Source organism: Oryx dammah, unplaced genomic scaffold (genome assembly GCF_014754425.2).
Source record: "Oryx dammah isolate SB20612 unplaced genomic scaffold, SCBI_Odam_1.1 HiC_scaffold_19, whole genome shotgun sequence".
Lineage (NCBI taxonomy): Eukaryota > Metazoa > Chordata > Mammalia > Artiodactyla > Bovidae > Oryx > Oryx dammah.
The window spans coordinates 30,619,490-30,642,038 of NW_024070203.1; the positions used below are offsets into that span (position 1 = coordinate 30,619,490).

Consider the following 22,549-nt stretch of genomic DNA (forward strand, 5'->3'; position numbering starts at 1 on the left):
AAGAATGCCTGATGATTGGGTGAAAGTGTTGGGACAGAGAAGAAGCCTTTGCACATTCCTTTGATTATTTTTACTGATTGCCCAACGTTCCTTTTTAAAGACAGCTCCATTTCTTAAAAGGCTGAGAATGATTGCTTATGCTAATCCTAATGCATATCTAAACATATTGGACACTTGGCCCAGTTTCTGTGTTTGAAATTGAACCCACATTGAATCCTACCAGGTCTCTGCCTGCTCTCCCACTCTCTCAAACACCCATAAAGACACGTACACACAGATTTCTTCTTGGTCAGTATGTGTTCCCTAAGGTTTGAAAACATCCCCTTAAAATACCCCCATACACGTTTCTAAACCACTAGTACCCTTCCTGGTGTCAAAGGAGTGCTCTCCCTCCACAGGCTTGTCTTACAAAGATTTTTTTTTTTTTTAAGTATATTTATCTTGCTTTACAACCAGTTTCTCCTACAAAAGATATTTAGTTTTATGCCCAATTTATATATTATAATTTCAAGCCATGGAGCATTTCCTTTATGAGATGATGTCTTTAATGAAATGTATGACATAAATTTTGAAATCTAGTGATAATTGCAACATTCAGTTGGCTTCTCCTTTGATATTTGCCACCCCTTGACTTTCATTTTTAATATTATTAACTAATATTTGTCAAAACAAGTAAAGTTACTAAGAGGAATGTAAAATCACTGAAAGAAAATTATTCTGAAAATTCTCTTAGGAAGTGACAAAGGCAAAACACAACTGCCCCCTCCGAGGTTTGAACTCAGGACCTTCAGATTATGAGACTGATGTGCTGCCTACTGCACTAAGGAGGCAAATTAGGAGCATGGCACTCTGTGGACACTCCTCACAAACAGGCATTTTCCTTTGAAGCCTGAAAACTGGTAGAATATTAGAATCATTGATTTTTTTATTGCTTTCAAAGTACATTTCAACAGTTGGCTCAAACTGTCTTTCAAAATTGAAGCTGCTTTAATTATACAGAATTTTCTAGTGTAGAGACACAATATACCAAGATAAAGTTAACCAGCGTTTTTTTATGTGGGCTCAGTTGAGTCCAACTCATTGGACCCTATGGATGGTGGCCCACTTGGATTCTCCAGGCAAGAATACTGAAGTGGGTTGCCATTTCCTCCTGCAAGGGATCTTCCTGACCCAGGGATTGAACCTATGTCTTCTGCAGCCATTGCAGGAGCATTCTTTACCACTGAGCCACCTGGGAAGCCCTCCTTTATGTGACCTTTCTCTTATATTAGGGCTTCTGTTGTGGCTCAGCTGGTAAAGAATCTGCCTGCAGTGTGGGAGACCTGGGTTCAATCCCTGGGTTGGGAAAAAAGACTAGCCAATTCAGTATTCTGGCCTAGAAAACTCCATGGACTGTATAGTCCATTGGGTTGCAAAAAGTCAGACAGGACTGAGTGACTTTCACCTTCACCTTCTTTTCTGTTAAGCTCCTTGCCCTTAAAGATCCAGGAAAGGATGAAGGAAATGGTAGGAATATTTTGGAAGAGGGTGGATTGCAAAATGTTGCTTATTGTCCTGATAGTTAATCTAATTTAACTGAGAAGAATATAGCTGCATTTTGTTCTGGCAAACAGCAGCATTTTCTTGGAGACCTGAAACATGCATTGCTACCACGGTTCTAGCTGAACAACCATGCCATTCCAAGCAGGTCACAGAAGGTGATTTCTGCAACCTTCTAAAGCTATTAGTAGTTTTGAATGATTTCTCCATGCAAATCTCTGCTTTCCCTACTGACTAGTTATGATGAAAAGAGACTGCTTGTAGTCCTAGTAGGTGAAAGAATCAACTAGGTATGAAATCTAAGCAGCCAGAACAAAGAAACACAGGCTGGCAGACCTGGGTAGAGTGAGGGAGTTTATTTTTAATATATCTGTAGGGCCATTTGTGTGTTAGATGTAAGCACAAAGCGAAGTTAACTTCAAGGAAAAAGGACATTGATTTACAGAAAACTACACATTAGTTATTTAATTTGCATATCTACACCTCTTCAAGATTACAGTTTCACTTTAGGAAACAGAGCATTAATAGTTTGACTTTTAATCAGCAGCTACCAGAGCTGTCATTTTTAAGATATCAGTTCCATATTTACTCACAATAATCTTTCCAAGAGCTCTGAAAAGCAATGGAGAAACAGACATAGAGAACAGACTTATGGACAAGTGGAGAGGGGAAGAGAGGGTGAGATGTATGAAGAGAGTAACATGGAAACTTATATTACCATGTGTAAAAGGGATAGCCAATGGGAATTTGCTGTATGTCTCAGGGAACTCAAACAGGGGCTCTGTATCAACCCAGAGGGGTGGGATGGGGAGGAGAAGGGAGGGAAGTGAAAGAGGAGGGGACATATGTCCACCTATGGCTGACTCATGTTGATCTTTGACAGAAAACAACAAAATTCTGTGAAAGCAATTATCCTTCTATTAAAAAATAAATTTAAAAAAATAAAAGAGCTCTGAAAAGCCTACGTTGTCCAGGGGGCAGATAAGACAATTTTTCTGTTAGCTGAAAGGAAAAAAAAAAAACAGATAACCATAGATGGCCATAACATTGTGTAAAACACACCTGCTTTGAATACAAAATATAAAACAACAGAAATAGATTAGAGGGAGGGAAGAGAGTCAATAAAGGGACGTGACTGAGGAAAGATACCCTACCAGACAAAAGGACGACATTGTGTTCAGATCCTTTTTTATTCCTGAGAAGAACAGATTTATCAAACTATCATGTTAAGGATAAAAATCACAACCACGACACAATCAAAAGTTTCTGTGGTTTGTGAAGCAAACTTGACAAAGCTGACCAGTCAAGGTACTCAAGGTTTTGTCTGTTGAACTAGAGTGTAAGCTCCTGTAGGTCAGGAGTTACAGCAATTTTTTTTTCTGCCCGTCTCTTTTAGAAGGTACGGGAAAGATGCTATCTGCCTCACAGACCTATAAAATGGCTCTGCTGAATCCGTTCTCACTCAGGTCCCTCGACACACTTCTGACTGGGGGCAGAGGGCAAATTGGACATCAAAGAGTTGCCAAAGGCTTTTCTGCTGTGGAAGGCTGAGGAGCTCTGGATGATTCTTTGATCTCTGTTTCCCTCCCTCTCCCCCCTCTGCCCCCACAAATACCTCACATCAGTCTTCCCTAGACCCCACCCTGTGTCTCTGCTCTCCTCAGCTGCTCTCACAGAAGACCCCTGACATCCTGGTCCACATTAAGGAACGAAACGAAACAAGAGTGCAAACAATCAACCTTCTAATCCAGACAAGCTGCTGTCATAGCCTTTGGCTCCCTTATCTGCACAGAGAAAACATTTGGTGAAACCTTTTAAATCTCAGTTAAAAAAAAAAAAATCAGGGGCAGTTGTTTCCCCCCTCTTCATTTTCTATAGAACCCAGATTCTACTGCTTTCTTTGGCTCACCTGCGAAAGAATCAAGAGGGAAAGTTTCTAAGGTATTAAATCTGAAGTGTATACATCTAGCTATAGAATTCTTGAAAATCTTTAAAACTTAAAGATTGTCTACTGTAAGCAAACCTGTCCTGAAAGTACAGCATTACATGAACTGCAATGTACAAGCAGAGGATGGTTTCTTTGGAGAACAAACTGATAGGCTTGTTAAAAAAAAAAAAAAAAAAAAACTATGTAGATGTTAGAATCTCTTACACACTGGAACACACAAGAAGAGTAGTTGAAAATAAACTTCAGTTTCATCAGGAGAGGCTTGGTTCAATATAAAAGACTGTCTAAAATGTATAAGATGTTTTAGAATCTACTCTAAAGAAAGAGAATATGCAATCACTAGCTTTGATGTTTTAGATTTCAAATGCCTAGAGGAAGGGAACTGAACCCCATGACCTTCTGAGGACTCTGCTCAGTGTGTGAAGCTCATTCCAGTTCTGGAATTGGCAGATGGTGTTCACCCTGGATTGAGTCCCTAAGTCAAACCCAGTACAGCATCACTCAAATATGTTCTGCTAAGTGGTAGTTACATAGCCTTATCATCAATACTTCACTCCCCCCTCCAAATCAAACATTGGTTAGCTTAATTTTACTTCAACTGACATGCATAGAGAATCTTCTATGTGCCAAGTTCCATTATTGGTGTACCAGTAGATATAATAGAGCAAAACTGAAAAATTCATCTCAAATTATATTTACAACTGGAGTTTTGTCCTCTGGCCTTTTCTATTATATGAGAATTGAAAGGGTCATAGAAGGCTCATCACATATGACAACCAGTTCTTCCTTCTAGGCTTACAGAGAAACTGGATTACTGGATTACTTTAACAGAGCTGGGCTTTTTGTTTTTTGGGTTTTTTTTTACTTAAAAAAATTACTTTTAATTAAGCTGGGCTTAATTTCTAGGCAGAGAGATGTTTTAAATCAGATAAAATAGTACAGTATGTTCATCTCTAAATGAGTCTAAAGCTTTTCCCTTTGTTACATCCTGATTATGCTGTCATTTTTTGTCATTAAAAGTAGATGGTCCCCAAAGTGCTACCCTCAGTCTTCAGATAGAAAAAAGAGAGTTGTTTTTTTTTTCTTGTCCTCTCACATTCCATCTATTATCACCTTAAAGCAAATGATTTCTAGGGTCTCTCTTTCCCAGATATCAGATATTCTAAGCTTTTTATTTCCCAGTTCTTTCCTCAAACATCCCCTTCACCTAATGCCGATCCTTACTACCTTGACTAAAGTGACTATTTCCTGCCACTCACCGCAAATCCCCTTATTATGCTCTTTTTCATAGCTCTTAAATATACTAAGTGAAAGTGAAGTTGCTCAGTCATGTCCAGCTCTTTGCAATCCCATGGACTGTAGCCTACCAGGCTCCTCTGTCCATGGAATTTTCCAGGCAATAGTACTGGAGTGGACTGCCATTTCCTTCTCCAGGGGATCTTCCCAACCCAGGGATCGAACCTGGGTCTCCGGCATACTAAAGAGTTCAATTATTATCTATTTTTTATATTCTACCCTCTTCCCACCTGTTATGGAATGTAAACTCATGGAGAGCAGGGGTTTTGTCTATTTTGTGTCTGCTGTATGTCAAGTGTCTTAGAAAAGTTTCTGGCACACATTGTGTGTGTGTTAGTTGCTCAGTCATGTTCGATTCTTTGCGACTCCATGGACTGTAGCCCACCAGGCTCCCCTGTCCACAGGATTCTCCAGGCAAGAACACTGGAGTGGGTTGCCATTTTCTTCTCTCTGGCACACAATAGCCCTTCAAAAATATTCTTTGAATATATGAACAAATCAACTCCAACTTCTGAATCACATATTTCTGTTATGTGTCTTATTTTCTTACTAGGTTCAAAGTTTGAGTTCCATGTCTAACTCATTTTCTGCTTTTCTACAAATATCCTGTGAGTCAATATGTCTAACTCATTTTCTGCTTTTCTACAAATATCTCGTGAGTCAACATGTGTTAACCATGCTTCATGAATGGTGATTCTCATGTCTTTCCTTTGAATTCTATTCCTACTGCCAGAAACCTAGCTGAAATTCCCACATTTTCTTTCCTGATTGAACACAAAAGCCTCCTAACTGGTTTCCTTTTCTCTAGCCTTTCTCTTTTATAACTCATCTTATACATTGCTGCCTTTCTAAAGCATAACCTTAACTATGTGATAGCAGTTCGTTGATTCTTTCATCAAATATTAAGAGCAAATATATGGCAGGCAAGGATTGAAAAGACAGAAAAATCTCTTCATTTGTAAAGTTTATATTCTGAACTCATTAGTCCTCAGTGACTCCCCATTGTTTACAAAGAAAACTCTGAACTATTATTATGACATCAAGACTCCACAACCTGATCTCATCAACTTTCGTTTCTTCATTCCCATTACAACCTTCTATGTATTTGTGCACTATTCAAACAGACCATGAATGGTAAATTTTGTTCCATATTTCTGAGTTGACACTGGCTTGCTGTTGTTGTTTAGTCTGACTCTTTTGCCACCCCATGGACTGTAACCTGCCAAGCTCCCCTGTCCATGGGATTTCCCAGGCAAAAATACTGGAGTGGGTTGCCATTTCCTTCTCCAGGGGATCTTCCTAACTCAAAGATCGAACCCACATCTCCTTCATTGGCAGGCAGGTTCACTGAACCACCAGGGAAGCCCTCACACTGGTTTACTTCTGTGTAATAGAGGCTCAATTGCTAATTCTCTGTATCCTATAAGGATTCTATGCATATTTGACTCCACCATTTCCATGAATTCTCTGATTGGCTTCCATTACTTGAAAAAGATTTCTTCTATTTTTCTTTTTGTCTATTTTCACCTCTTCAAAGATACATATCATGTAATACTTTGTATGGTCATTATTAGTCTATAGGTCTCACCTACCACAATAAATTAGAACCTCTTTGAGGTCACGGAGCCTGCCTCGGTTTTCTTGGACTTCTGCCTACTGCCCTGCCTTTCAAGGCACTCAACAATGTTTGCTGCAAAGACAAAACAAAGAATATCTTTTCTCTCTTCTACTCTATATTATACTCACTTAAAACTAAATCTTAGAGATAATTTTTCATCTCTGAGTAAACACCACAACATCCCAGACCATATATCCTGACAGACAATAATATAGAGTGGTGAGAATCCAAGTATGTAAGTCAAAAGACTGTCTTTATTATGGCTTTATGGTGTACCTTGAACAAGTTACTTTTCCTCTATGCCACATTTTCTCAAAATAAAGATAGGCAAATAATTAATACTTACTTAATATGTGAATGTTATAGTGAATATATGACAATCAGCATATCATTTGACACTCATCTAATGATCAGATCAGTTCAATCTCTTTGTTGCATTAGACTGTTTGCGACCCCATGGGCTGCAGCACACCAGGCTTCCCTGTCCATCACTAACTCCAGGAACTTGCTCAAATTCATGTCCATCAAGTCAGTGATGCCATCCAACCATCTCATCCTCTGTCATCCCCTTTTCCTCCTGTCTTCAATCTTTCCCAGCATCAGGGTCTTTTCCAATGAGTCAGTTCTTTGAATCAGGTGGTCAAAGTATTGGAGTTTCAGCTTCAGCATCAGTCCTTCCAGTGAATAGCTTTTATTATTACTAAACAAATAGAATGTCAGCGTTACCTCTTTACTCACCACCCCCTTCCTTTCTCCAGAGTTCTTACTCTTGATTCCATTATGCCGTGCTCTATCCAATTCCTGCCCCCTTGCCACAAGCAAACAAACAACCTCCCTTTTGTTCCTATTTAGGACATATGCATCCAATAGAAGCCAGTTTAAACCTCACTTTTTTCATGAAACCTTGGAAAACCATGAAATCTTGGTTTTTTCAACCTATATTGAGTTTACTCTTCTTTGAACTGTCATAACACTTGGGAGGATATATACATCCCATTCTTTCTAGATACCTGCTCTTATTAGTCACTGGCCTATTCATTATATGATATTAGAGAGTAAGGAAATATCTATAATAAAATATTATGTAAATTATATTTATTTATATATTTTTATATACATGCATATATTCTCAATGTTAATCTAATACAGTGCTTTACAATCATGTTAGAAAGTATACGTGAGACTTAGAACCATGAGATATTAGTTACAAAGAGCTGGGTTTAAATCCTATCTGTCATTTTGTTGTTGGTGGTCATGGTTTTTTAAACTAAGTGATCTTCGAAAGGCTACTTAATCTTTTTGAGCCTCATGTTTCTTCATATGAAAAATGGAATGGCAATGCTTACATTATTGGATAGATGTTATAATTAAATAAATGACACATGTATATAATACAATGTCTGAAATCCAGTAGACACTTCTTAGATAGAAATTGTGATCATTATTCTTATTACTATTATCAGTTAATTTATTCCTAGAAGAACTGGCATGAAGCAGAGATTAATCCATGAAACCAAAAATCTCCCTTTTACTGAAAACTGAATTTATTATATGCTATTCTGAATATAAAATTCCCTTAGATGTACATGCACATATTTCTTTTTCTTACTTTTTTCAGCAGATGTTTTTTTCATGAGATTTTCAATATTTTTTTTTTGTAATGAGAATAAAAGCAAGAATCAAAGAAGGAAAAAAAAAGAGAGAAAGAAACTTGTTATCTTGTGTCTGTCCTTAATTTAAAAATCACTTTTTCAAACTGGAAATGTTTAGAAGGACAAAGTCATTTTTTCCCATCAATAGGGTGCAGTAAATCTGTTCTGAAAAATGGAAACTTTTAAATGAGTATTTCCAAAAGCTCCCTGAAGTTCTTTATTGATTTAGAATCTTTTTTGCTATGTTGACAAGAGCCTTTAAGACAGGACTTAGAGACTTTTTAATGTCCAGATCTTGTGTGGAGCAATAACAACAACTTAGTTTCTAAAATGCCACATTGTTGATTTTCCACTGTTGGACTGAATGAATGTTAAGATGATGTCTACTTGCCTTGTATATATCTGAAGGAGGATAAGTAGGATATGGAAGAAAGAAACCGGTGTCTTCCATTTTGAAGGGTTGGCTCATTAGAAATGCAGCAATGAATTTGCTCTTTTCAAAAATTCTGAAGCTTACACTTACATTCATGGCCGCTTCATCACAGAAGGTATGAGAAAAACTGGAGAGAGACCAGTTCAAATACCCACTAGTAAGGACTCTGTGATTCTCAATGTTTAGAAAATAAGACCTAAAACGTGTCAGCCAAACAGACAGAGCTTCAAGTATTTCTTGATTGGAAAATGAGAAGTATCCTGGTTTGACATATATTCTACATATGTCATGTTTCCTTTTGTGTTACTTCATTGGCCACAAACTTTCAAAGTCTCCCACTGAATGCTAATTTCCTATTCTTCTATAACTTTCATTCAAACAGTGACTTGGCTCCTTTATATATCAGATAAAATGTTACCAGAGTACCTCTACCATTAAAGTTGTGTCATGAAAAGATTTCTGATCATGCAATGGTTCGAAATCCATCTGTACTTCGTACTAGATATGTTATCATAACCAATTTCTTTGCCCTATCTGGGTTCTATTTTTCTTATCTGCTGGTGATCCATCAGATCCATAGCATTACAAGGCAGCTTTACAGTGAGTGCTAACAGAGAAATCTAAGTAAAGGATTTGGGGGAAAAAAGAAAGAATCCTATCAGCTGGTATACTCTGGAAGGTTTCAAAAAGAAAATAATTTGAGTTGGGCTTGGAGAGATGATATAAAGATATTTAATCACTGGAAAGAAGACAGGACTTTCCAATCAGGAGAGATAGTGGAACTCACTTAACACTAACTCAGACTAGCTTAAGAAGTGAATTCAAATAAGAGATTAGGAAAGGCACTTGAACTCACTAACTCAGGCTAGCTTAAGAAGTGAATTCAAATAAGAGATTAGGAAAGGCACTTGAATCCCTGAACATATGGCCAAAATATTAGGGTTTTATTTATGAACAACTTTGAATTCAGATATACTTCAGTTTGGCTTTTGACTGCCAATTTCCAAGGACCAGAATCTATACAAGTTATTTGGCCAATGTGAGTTTCAGTTTCTCAAACTGTAGTATTACAATTGATGATAGTTTTCAAGAATGTTGGTGAAATTAGAAAAGATAAGAAGGTAATATTTTTAGCACATTACATGCTACATATTCTGGTTGTTTGATATCAACCTTCTGTAACAAGTCCAAGCTCACTCTGCTCACCGCACTCTAAGTCAATAAATCTGAGATGAGGTGTTGGTACTGGGAAGGGACTTTATTCAGGAGCCAGCTGACTAAGAAGATGGCAAGCTAGCAACTCAAAATAACCATCTTGTCAGGGCTTGGTTGCCAGGTTCTTTTATGGATCAGAGATGGGGTGGAGCGGGAGGTGAGGAAACAAAGCAAAAAGACCTGCAAACATCTCTTATAACGGCAAGTCTCAGGTAGGGGGATGTGTTAGTTCCACTTGCTTGCAGTCATTTCATGTGTGGTGTGAAATGGAACACTTCCTCTCATATCAACAAACAAAGATGTCACATCTATCTGAGATTTCAGCCTCCACAAAGGTGAATTTTAGGGCCTTACTGGTAAGCAGCAGATAGGGGCCCTGGGTGCTTGACATTTGCTACACAAACAATTCAAGAATGTCACAGTCCTTCACAGGTGGGCAGGGTAAGATTATATCCCTGAGGCAGGCCATTATGTATGCTTAAGTTAACCAAAGGTTATTGATATTGAGGAAACATCAATAACTTCAGATATGCAGATAACATCACACTTACAGCAGAAAGTAAAGCCTCTGGATGAAGGTGAAAGAGGAGAATGAAAAAGCTGGCTTAAAACTCAACATGCAAAAAAACAAAGATCATGGCATCTGGTCCCATCACCTCATGGCAAATAGATGGGGAAACAGTGAAAACAGTGACAGACTTTATTCTCTTGGGCTCCAAAATCACTGCAGATGGTGACTGCAGCCAAGAAATTAAAAGCTACTTGCTCCTTGGAAGAAAAGTGATGACCAATCTAGTCAGCATATTAAAAAGCAAAGACATTACTTTGACAACAAAGGTCTATATGGTCAAAACTATGGTTTTTCCAGTAGTCACATATGGATGTGAGAGTTGGACTATAAAGAAAGCTGAGAGCCAAAGAATTGATGCTTTTGAACTGTGGTTTTGGAAAAGACTCTTGAAAGTCCCTTGGACTGCAAGGAGATCCAACCTGTCCATCATAAAGGAAATCAGTCCTGAATATTCACTGGAAGGACTGATGCTGAAGCTGAAACTACCATACTTTGGCCACCTCATGTGAAGAACTGACTCATTTGAAAAGATCTTGATGCTGGGAAAGATTGAAGGCAGGAGAAGAAGGGACAACAGAGGATGAGATGGTTGGATGGCATCACCGACTCTATGGACATGAGTTTGAGCAAGCTCTGGGAGTTGATGATGGACAGGGAAGCCTGGCATGCTGCAGTTCATGGGGTTGCAAAGAGTCAGACATGACTGAGTGACTGAACTGACTGACTGAAGAAAACAGAAGATAAGACTCTGGGAAGCTGGTCATGTTAACACCATTCATTCAGATGACATAAGACAGTTAAAGCACAACACCTGGAAAAAATAGTAAGCACACAGCAAGAGCCACCTATAAATTCTCTTCTATTGATAGGTATGGTATTTCTACGAATGTCAAATTGCTTTTGTTAGTCGGAGAAGGCAATGGCACCCCACTCCAGTACTCTTGCCTGGAAAATCCCATGGATGGAGGAGCCTGGTAGGCTGCAGTCCGTGGGGTAGCTAAGAGTCGGACACCACTGAGCGACTTCACTTTCACTTTTCACTTTCATGCATTGCAGAAGGAAATGGCAACCCACTCCAGTGTTCTTGCCTGGAGAATCCCAGGGACAGGGGAGCCTGGTGGGCTGCTGTCTCTGGGGTCGCACAGAGTCAGACACGACTAAAGTGACTTAGCAGCAGCAGCAGCAGCTTTTGTTAGTATCAACATATACTAACATAGACAACATATAAAACACTGAAAAAGAAAAATCATTCATAATCACACAATCTGAAATTTTTAAATGATTATTATTTGATCATATTCTCTCATATTTTTTGTTTTAAAAAACATGCACTCACTTTTGCATCAGCTAAAAAATATCCATGTGTAATGTTCTCATTCTCTTAACACCTATTTAAGTTACAAATACTGACTGTGGGGGGGACAGGTGACTGGGTCAGTTAATGACGTTATCTTAGAACCTAAAATAAACCCTAAAGAACTGCAGAAATGTGACATATTGGGCAGAGAACTGGACAGATCTGTTTTTATTAACTTCCCCATAAGAACATCAGGTTATGGACATGTCTCTAGATTAAGAATATTTCCCACATTCTAAAATTATTCCTGCCCATCTGCCTTCCACCCCTTCTCAGAGTCAAAACAGGAGTAAAGAATCCTTTCTCTTGGGTTGAATCTTGGTCTTAGGTAAAATTATAAAGAACAATTAAGAAAGGAATAAGCTCTGAGATATAGCAGTCTAGACTTGGTATTGAACCTTACTTTGGACAGAATTTTAATGTATTTTTCTTTTATCAGCAAATGTGCTCAGCAACCTTTATAAGAGTATGTAAATGTAATTCAACTAAAATAGAATCAAGTTAGCTTTATTTATTAAATGACTGGAATCTGCTTTTTATACTTTGTTTAAAAATAGGCACTGGCATGTTTCTCAGTTGTATCATATACATAATGGCACACCATTCTTATATAACTGCTACTTCTTGTATGTAATGTGACTTTGGACAGTTGCTTAACCTCATTGTGCTTAGGACTTGAAATGGGATAACAATAATACCTACCTCATAGGGATGGCATGGATGAACTAAAATAACACATATATTATAAATAGTAACCACAAAAAATATATATGGGTTCACCCATGCCATCCCTGCTACTGCTAAATCGCTTCAGTCGTGTCCCACTCTGTGCAACCCCATAGACCGTGGCCCACCAGGCTCCGCCGTCCCTGGGACTCTCCAGGCAAGAACACTGGAGTGGGTTGCCATTTCCTCCTCCAATGCATAAAAGTGAAAAGTGAAAGTGAAGTCGCTCAGTTGCATCCGACTAGCAGCGACCCCATGGACTGCAGCCCACCAGGCTCCTCTGTCCATGGGATTTTCCAGGCAAGAGTACTGGAGTGGGGTGCCATTGCCTTCTCCCTGCCATCCCTATGAGGTAGGTATTATTGCTATGCCATTTCAAGGCCTAATATGTGTGTGTATACATATATAAGGGCTTCCCTGGGGGCTCAGATGGTAAAGCATCTGCCTGCAATGCAGGAGACCTGGGTTCAATCCCTGGGTTGGGCAGATCCCCCAGAGAAGGAAATGGCAACCCACTCCAGCACTCTTGCCTGGAAAATTCCACGGACTGAGAAGCCTGGTAGGCTACAGTCCATGGGGTTGCTAAGAGTCGGACACAACTGAGTAACTTCACTTTTCACTTTCATACATATGAAAGTGAAAGCCCCTGGCTTCCCCAGGGGCTCAGTGGTAAAGAATCCACCTGCAAAGCAAGGGACACTGGAAGTACCGGTTCGACCCCTGGGTTAGGAAGACCCCCTGGGGAAGGGCATGGCAACCCACTCCAATATTCTTGCCTGGAGAATCCCATGGACAGAGGAGCCCAGCAAGCTATACTCAATAGGGTCGCAAAGAGTCGGACATGCCTAAAGCGACCTCCCGTGTACACATGCACATACGTACATAACGTTTTAAGTGTGACACAAGATCAGTACTATTTAAACACCAGTTGCTGCTGCTGCTGCTAAATCGCTTCAGTCGTGTCTGACTCTGTGCGACGCCATAGACGGCAGGCCACCAGGCTCCGCCGTCCCTGGGATTCTCTAGGCAAGAATACTGGAGTGGGTTGCCATTTCCTTCTCCAATGCATGAAAGTGAAAAGTCAAAATGAAGTCTCTCAGTCGTGTCCGACTCTTCATGACCCCATGGACTGCAGCCTACAAGGCTCCTCCATCCATGGGATTTTCCAGGCAAGAGTACTGGAGTGGGGTGCCATTGCCTTCTCCTTAAACACCAGCATATCTATTTAAATGTCACTTTTATAATTATTTTCTCTTTCATTTAGCAATGCCCTTCCCTTCATCTTTTTTTCCTCTGAACTATATAATAAACAAAACTCTCAGGAATGTGTAGGAATTTCCCAGTGATTTTCAGCATTCATCTCCATTTTACAGTAGGTCACACATCTCTTTATAAGACTGTTTGACCCATATCAGAGTTTCAGTGTGACAGAACCATTAGTTACCAATTAGATTTACACCGTCTTCTTCCTTGTTGGCAGACAGCCAATATTGATCACATAGCTATTCTCCTTGGCACTCAGAGTTGAATCACTTGCTCAGGAGTTGAACTGAAGTATGATCATTCTAATTCAATCATGAACCATCTGATTAGATTAGTGAGTCATTTGGTGAATGCTGTGTGGACAACCCTGCTTGATAGAAACTAAGGGGGAAACTTGGGGGCAGGGATGAGGGATAGAGAGAGTGGATGGGGAAGAGGGGGCTTAAAGATTTCTCTCCATAATTAAAGGAGATCCTGGGAGAAAATGTCTTTCTATTGAATCTTCTCTTCTGCTGAGTCTTTCTATTGAGTCTTCCACCTAAAACCTATATAACATAGAAGTTTCCTTTTTCTGAAGTTTGTCTCCCTCAGTCAGTTTTTTAAAATCAGGAAGGCTAATTTACTAATCTTGGTATCACCATTCTACGTTCCCCACTATAGCCTCAATTCTCAGATTATCTGAACCTACTCTTTGAAGCCATCACTGAGCCCAGTGGCATGAATAACTTCCTCCTCAGTGCTCCCTCTATATTCTGTTTGTATTTGATCAGTAGGACACCAAAGTAGATCAAACACTGGCTTTAGAATCAAACTTCCTGGGTGTCTTTATGTACTCAAGTTTTCTTTCCCTTTCTGTTTCCTATTCTTCAAAATAGAGGTATCTACAGTGTGAACTTTTAGAACTTACACAAGCATTAAATAAGTCAGTTTTGACTAATATAAGTGACTTAAAATAATAAGTCACTATTTACTATTGTAAATAGTGCTTGACATACAGTAAATAATAAATAATTCTTGAGTTTGAGATATAAAAATTCTATTAATAAATTCATTTTAAAACAATTAATTGTTGAAACATGTTTCACCAACTAGATGATGAGGGTAACTTGGGCTTGGACTCTTAATTTCCACTTATGGGCTTCCCTGGTAGCTCAGTTGGTAAAGAATCTGCCTGCAATGCAGGAAGGAGACCGCCTGCAATGCAGGAGACTCGATTCAATTCCTGGGTTGGGAAGATCCCTTGGAGAAGGAAATGGCAACACACTTCAGTATTCTTGCCTGGGAAATCCCATGGACAGAGGACAGAGGAGCCTGGCAGGGTACAGTCCACGGGACTGCAAGAGTCAGACAAAACCACCACCACCACAAGCCAGCAGAGCACTTGCAGATAATAGGTGTTCTAGTATTAAGGAGTATTTCCTTCAAAGGAAGAAGGGAAAGTATTTCCTTAAAAGAAGGAAGGGAAACAATGAAGAAAAAGCATTTGCCTCTTTTTTGCATTTTTTTCCTCGGTGTGAGAAAGAATTAAATGAACTATAAAGTTAATCTGCTTACCTGTTTCTCCCTTGTGTCTAAATTCAAAATATGTCCTGAGCCTACTGAAGAGGCTTATCTATGAAGGCCTATCAGTTCTCTACTGTACAAATGATGCTTTCAGCAGAACAGTACCATGATGACACAATGAACTCTATATTAGGGGCGTGTGGAGCCAGGAAGCATAGTGAGCCAACTGAAGCCTCTGACAACATCACCACTGTGTGGTCACACAGTCCGGCTGGAGCCTCAGAGAAACTAATTATATTGTAGAGACGGGTCTTCCACAGAGCACAGAACTCCCCCTGCCATGTCAGGCTGCACTAAATGATCATATTCACGAGGTCCACACAGTCTTTCTTGTTTGAGAGTCTGAGAGCTCACCCCCACCTGGGTCCTTAAGCACTTAGTTCATGGCCTCTTAGCTTCCCTGGTGGCTCAGATGGTAAAGAATCTGCCTGCAGTGTGGGAGACCCGGGTTCGATCCCTGGATCAGGAAGATCTCCTGGAGAAGGGAATGGCAACCCACTCCAGTATTCTTGCGTGGAGAATTCCATGGACAGAGGAGCCTGGTGGGCTGTAGACCAGGGGGTTGCAAAGAGTCAGATGCAGCTCAGACTTTTCACAATAGAAACTGGAGGATCAGCCGAGCTCCTCTCTCAGTAAGTAGTTGTCAAGGAAGTTCCCCAATGTATCAAAAGAATCAGAATGGATTGAGCTTGGTGGATTACAGTAAGTGATCTTGCCTTTCGATATTACCCAAAATGTTCAGGAAGAGCTGAAGTCAGATTCTGGAGCTGTGGCCTCATTTAAGGATGTAAGCAAGCTCAGACATAGTCTGTGATGGATGTTGGACAACTTAATCCTTCATTATTCTGATACTGGTGGAAACTGCATCTTCTTCATTGTGCAAAACTTAATTTCTTTGCATATGTCAAGAGAGAGCAGTTATATCTTCAAAGAAGCAACCCAGATTCTTATAGAACTGCAATAATCTTATCACCCTTGGCTGTTCTGTTTACAGAACAGAATTATTTCTCTGATTTTCGCCCCATCTGGCTAATTCCAACCCTCTCTGATGAAAATCAGCTCCCTGTTCTGATCCCTGCTCTAAGTTCCATGTCTCTTTTCTTCTCTTTCATATTATCTTGTTCTATTCCTCCAATGTACATATGTAATTGTATGTACAATATATAATCATACTTTGTCATTTGGTTGTTTGTTTAAAGTATATCCTTCCCAGCATTTCTCTGCATAAAGATCACCAGAAAGACAATTAAAATGTAGACTTCTGGATATCCTCACAGACTTTCATAATCATGGTTGAGGGAGGTTAGTCTCACCTTTTTTATTGAGTAGGTGATTGGTCTCATATTTTTTATTGACACTGAAGTTTGAGAACTGCTTTTCTAACTCTGTCTGTTGAGGGCAAAGGTCATGTCAGTTGCACTGAGCTCTGATATTTCAGTGTTGGACTTAGTGCCTGGCACAAAACAGGTTGTTAATAAATTCTTTTTCAATAAATGAAAATAAGAAGTTGAGTACCAAAGACACAGTTGAAAACTGAAAGACAAAGTTTAAGCATATTTCTCCAGGCAAGAATACTGGACTGATTAGCCATTCCCTTCTCCAGGAGATCTTCCTGACCAAGGGATCGAACCCAGGTCTCCTGCACCGCAGATGGATTCTTTACCATCTGAGCCACCAGGGTAGCCCAAGCATACTTCAATTTCACTATTACTGAAACTTCAAAAGAGAGAAGTTGTGTTTGATACACTTTATCCCATGTAAAAGGCCTTAGAACCTCTAAGAGGGAACTCTTCCGTTTCATCCTAGAAGTTGATATATTGGGAAATAGATTTTGCAACCCTCTAGAATTGACTGGCACTCATTTGACTTTTGCCAATTTACTTGAACTTTCTGAGTTCCAGTTTCTTCATCTATAAATCAATAGCTATGTTAAAATGCAAGCATGAACACATAATTAAATAAGACACAGACATAGAATTGCACTGTTCTTGGCTTTTAAGGACAAGGAATGATAGCCCTTGTCTGCCCTTTTTTTAGCAAATTATTTTTAAAACAACCTGGGAAGTTTTAGGCAGGCAGTCAGCACCCTATGCTCCTTTTTCATCATTCTTAGTCATGTTTCAGGAGCATTGCAGTTCTTAATTGGAATTTTAAAGGATAATGAATATAGCCTTGAACTTGACGTGGCAGAATGTATTTTCTTGATCATCACCATTTTAGGACTACAAGTGGCTTAGCATGAATCAATGTGCAAGAGATGTGATTTGGAAACTGAGACTGAGGAAGATTCAATCACAGAGAAAGCTTTTGTGTAGGGATTATGACCTCTGGCTAAATAGGGATGACGTACCTTTGAACATCATAAAATAATTCACTCAAAAAACATAAGCAATTAACAGATATGTTTAGGATTGCTAGAAACTACAATTGTATCTATGTTTTAATAGTGCTACAAATATGGATAATATTCAGTCATGGCAAAGGAATAGAGGAAAAAACTTTATTTTTTCTCCCTTACTTAGTTTCTTGGAGAAGGCATTCTAATTGTTTTAGCTCTTTTACTGAAAAAAAAAAAAAAAAAATGAGACTTGAAAGGCTTAAGAAAGCTTTGGCAACTCCATCTTTTCCAGCTGTGTTAACAAACTTCTGTGAAGCAGATGGGTGGCTGGCTAAAACACTCAGAACTGCAAGCTCTCTTAATCAATTGACACTTCCCAGTGCTATGAAATCCATAATAAAATTAACCCTCCCATAGCTGCTCCAGGAACATCTGGGGTTTGTTATGTCTTTTTCACTTTCACTTCAACTATTAAAAGGAAACTTACTTCAACAACTAACCTTTATCTTTTCTCTGCAAAATTCTATCTTTCCTTTGTAGATAATGCTAGCAAAGTCAGTTTGCTTAAACAATTTTAATTCCTTAAACAATTGATCCCTGTCATATTGGAAACAGATGATTTCTGCATCAACATGTACTTTGGAAGTTAAATAACACCTATAGTGCTATTTAGAACCAGGACAATCAGTGAACCTACAGTTCTCTATGTGTGTGAACTTAGTTGCTCAACTGTGTCCAGCTCTTTGCACCCCCATGGACTATAGCTGCTCAGACTACTTCATTCATGAGATTTTCGAGGCAAACATACTGGAGTGGGTTGCCATGCCCTTCTCCAGGGGATTTTCCTGATCCAGGTATAGAACCTGGGTCTCCTGCATTGCAGGTGGATTCTTTACTATCTGAACCACCAGGGAACACATAATTCTCTATAGTGAAGTCATTCAGTTGTGTCCGACTCTTTGCGACCCATGGACTGTAGCCTACCAGGCTTCTCCATCCATGGGATTTTCCAGGCAAGAATACTGGAGTGGGTTGCCATTTCCTTTTCCAGGACATCTTCCTGACCCAGGGATTGAACCCGGGTCTCCTGCATTGTAGACAGATGCTTTTTTTTTTTACCGTCTGAGCCACAATAATTCTCTATAGATACTTGCTAAATATTAATAACATAAAACTATAATGCTCACAGTAGATAAGTTCCTTTCTAATTCATTGATATAATGGGATTCTCAGGTGACTTAGTTGTAAAGAATTCACCTGCCAATGCAGAAGACACAGGAGATGTGGGTTTGATCCTTGAGTTGGAAGATCCCCTGGAGTAGGAAATGACAACCCACTCACATATTCCTCTATGGACAGATGAGCCTGGTGGGCTCCAGTCCATGGATTGCAAAGAGTCAGACATGAGCTACTGACTAAGCACACATGCATATTCATGATAATAGAGAATGTTTGTATGGGCTTAATAGTTTTCAAGGTGTTTCCCCTCATAGTGGTGTTTTTGAAATTGTAAGCACTGTATAACAATTTGTATTAATATCCAAATACAAATGATTGTGATAACATAGCATATAGAATTCCTACCTTTAAAAAAAAATTTAATTTGGTAGCCTTCCTCGTCTTTCTATCTTATCTTTAGCACTCAGTAGGGTGAGGATAGAGTGTGGACAGCAACTCCACGTGTTGTTGTTGGCTCTTAATTATGGGTCTATCTGTTCTATTACAATTTATTGGAGAGGCTAAGTTCATTAATTCAAAATAAAAGCTGGATGACAAATAGGGTGACCAACCAAGACTGTCCTTAGTTTTAAATTTGAAAAATCCAGCATCCCATGAACCTCCTGAATTCTGAGCAACTGAGATAGCTGGTCATCAAAATCCAAAGGTCAATTTAATGTGGTTATGAATATTTGTCCCCAAATAGAGCATCTCAAAGTTAAAGGTAGAATAAATATACAGATAATGATCAACTTCATTTTGCTTTGGGTTCAAACTAGAAGGTAAGTTCTCTGACTATTCTATTGGAAAATGCTGCTGGGTCTTCATAAACTTGCCTATTTTGTTTCTCTGTTGAGATTTTTTTTGTTTATTTTAATTTGAGGCTAATTACTTTACCATATTGTAGTGGTTTTTGCCATACACTGACATGAATCAGCCATAGGTTTATATGTGTTCCCCATCCTGAACCCCCCTCCCACCTCTCTTCCCATCCCATCCCTCTGGGTCATCCCAGTGCACCAGCCTGAGCACCCTGTCTCATGCATGGAACCTGGACTGGTGATCTGTTTCACATATGATAATATACATGTTTCAGTGCTATTCTCTCAGATCATCCCACCCTCGCCTTCTCCCACAGAGTCTAAAAGATGGTTCTATACATCTGTGTCTCTTTTGCTGTCTCACATATACGGTTACTGTTCAGTTCAGTTCAGTTCAGTTCAGTTCAGTCACTCAGTCGTGTCCAACACTTTGCAATCCCATGAAGTGCAGTGCACCAGGGCTCCCTGTCCACCAACTCCCAGAGTTCACCCAAACTCATGTCCATTGAGTCGGTGATGCTATCCAGCCATCTCATCCTCTGTCATCTCCTTCTCCTCCTGCCTCCAATCCCTCCCAGCATCAGAGTCTTTTCCAATGAGCCAACTCTTCGCATGAGGTGGCCAAAATATTGGAGTTTCAGCTTTAGCATCATTCCTTCCAAAGAACACCCAGGACCGATCTCCTTTAGAATGGAGTGGTTGGATCTCCTTGCAGTCTGAGAGGGTTATTGTTACCATCTTTCTAAATTCCATATATATGTGTTAGTATACTGTTTTGGTGTTTTTCTTTCTGGCTTACTTCACTCTGTATAATAGGCTCCAGTTTCATCCACCTCATTAGAACTGATTCAAATGTATTCTTTTTATTAGCTGAGTAATATTCTATTGTGTATATGTACCACAGCTTTCTTATCCGTTCATCTGCTGATGGACATCTAGGTTGCTTCCATGCCCTGGCTATTATAAACAGTGCTGCGATGAACATTGGGGTACACGTGTCTCTTCAATTCTGGATTCCTCAGCGTGCATGCCCAGCAGTGAGATTGCTGGGTCATAAGGTAGTTCTATTTCCAGTCTTTTAAGGAATCTCCACACTGTTCTCCATAGTGGCTGTACTAGTTTGCATTCCCACCAACAGTGTAAGAGGGTTCCCTTTTCTCCACACCTTCTCCAGCATTTATTGCTTGTAGACTTTTGGATAGCAGTCATTCTGACCGCATAAGATGGTACCTCATTGTGGTTTTGATTTGCATTTCTCTGATAATGAATGATGTTGAGCATCTTTTCATGTGTTTGTTAGCCATCTGTATGTCTTTGGAGAAATGTCTGTTTAGTTCTTTGGCCCATTTTTTGATTGGGTCATTTATTTTTCTGGAATTGAGCTGAAGGAGTTGCTTGTATATTTTTGAGATTAATTCTTTGTCAATTGCTTCATTTGCTATTATTTTCTCCCATTCTGAAGGCTGTCTTTTCACTTTTCTTATAGTTTCCTTAGTTGTGCAAAAGCTTTTAAGTTTAATTAGGTCCCGTTTGTTTATTTTTACTTTTATTTCCATTACTTTGGGAGGTGGGTCATAGAGGATCCTGCTGTGATTTATGTCAGAGAATGTTTTGCCTATGTTTTCCTCTGGGAGTTTTATAGTTTCTGGTCTTACATTTAGATCTTTAATCCATTTTGAGTTTATTTTTGTGTATGGTGTTAGAAAATGTTCTAGTTTCATTCTTTTACAAGTTGTTGACCAGTTTTCCAGCACCACTTGTTAAAGAGATTGTCTTTTCTCCATTGTATATTCTTGCCTCCTTTGTCAAAGATAAGGTGTCCATAGGTGCGTTGATTTATCTCTGGGCTTTCTATTTTGTTCCATTGATCTATATTTCTGTCTTTGTGCCAGTACCATACTCTCTTGATGACTGTAGCTTTGTAGCAGAGCCTGAAGTCAGGCAGGTTGATTCCTCCTGTTCCATTCTTCTTTCTCAAGATTGCTTTGGCTATTCAAGGTTTTTTGTATTTCCATACAAATTGTGAAATTATTTATTCTAGTTCTGTGAAAAATACCGTTGGTAGCTTGATAGAGAAATGGCAACCCACTCCAGTGTTCTTGCCTGGAGAATCCTAGGGACGGGGGAGCCTGGTGGGTGGCAGTCTATGGGGTCACACAGAGTCAGACATGACTGAAGTGACTTAGCAGCAGCAGCAGCTTGATAGGGATTGCATTGAATCTATAGATTGCTTTGGGTAGTATACTCATTTTCACTATATTGATTCTTCTGATCCATGAACATAGTATATTTCTCCATCTATTTGTGTCCTCTTTGATTTCTTTCACCAGTGTTTTATAGTTTTTTATATATAGGTCTTTAGTTTCTTTAGGTAGATATATTCCTAAGTATTTTATTCTTTTCATGGTGAATGGAATTGTTTCCTTAATTTCTCTTTCTGTTTTCTCATTGTTAGTGTATAGGAATGCAAGGGATTTCTCTGTGTTAATTTTATATCCTGCAACTTTACTATATTCATTGATTAGTTCTAGTAATTTTCTGGTAGAGTCTTTAGGGTTTTCTATGTAAAGGATCATGTCATCTGCAAACAGTGAGAGTTTTACTTCTTTTCCAATTTGGATTCCTTTTATTTCTTTTTCTGCTCTGATTGCTGTGGCCAAAACTTCCAGAACTATGCTAAATAGTAGTGGTGAGAGTGGGTGCCTTGCCTTGTTCCTGACTTTAGGGGAAATGTTTTCAATTTTTCACCATTGAGGATAATGTTTGCTGTGGGTTTGTCATATATAACTTTTATTATGTTGAGTTATGTTCATTCTATTCATGCTTTCTGGAGGGTTTTTGTTATAAATGGATCCTGTTGAGATTTTAATATGTACAGTGAAAAATGAAGATATAAATGTCAAAGCATTAACAAGTGACATCTCCCAAATGCCTAGAGTTTCTGACCAAGTTAGAAAAAAAGGCACTGAAGTTCATAATTGTCAAAATGAA

At 39.1% G+C, this 22,549-nt stretch overlaps 1 non-coding gene across 1 annotated transcript; it reads right to left on the bottom strand.

Moving 5' to 3' along the window:
* Window positions 1-757: 757 nt before the first annotated feature.
* On the bottom strand, window positions 758-830 carry TRNAM-CAU. Its single transcript has one exon. It is a non-coding gene; the product is annotated as a tRNA-Met (tRNA).
* Between the last annotated feature and the right edge of the window lie 21,719 nt (window positions 831-22,549).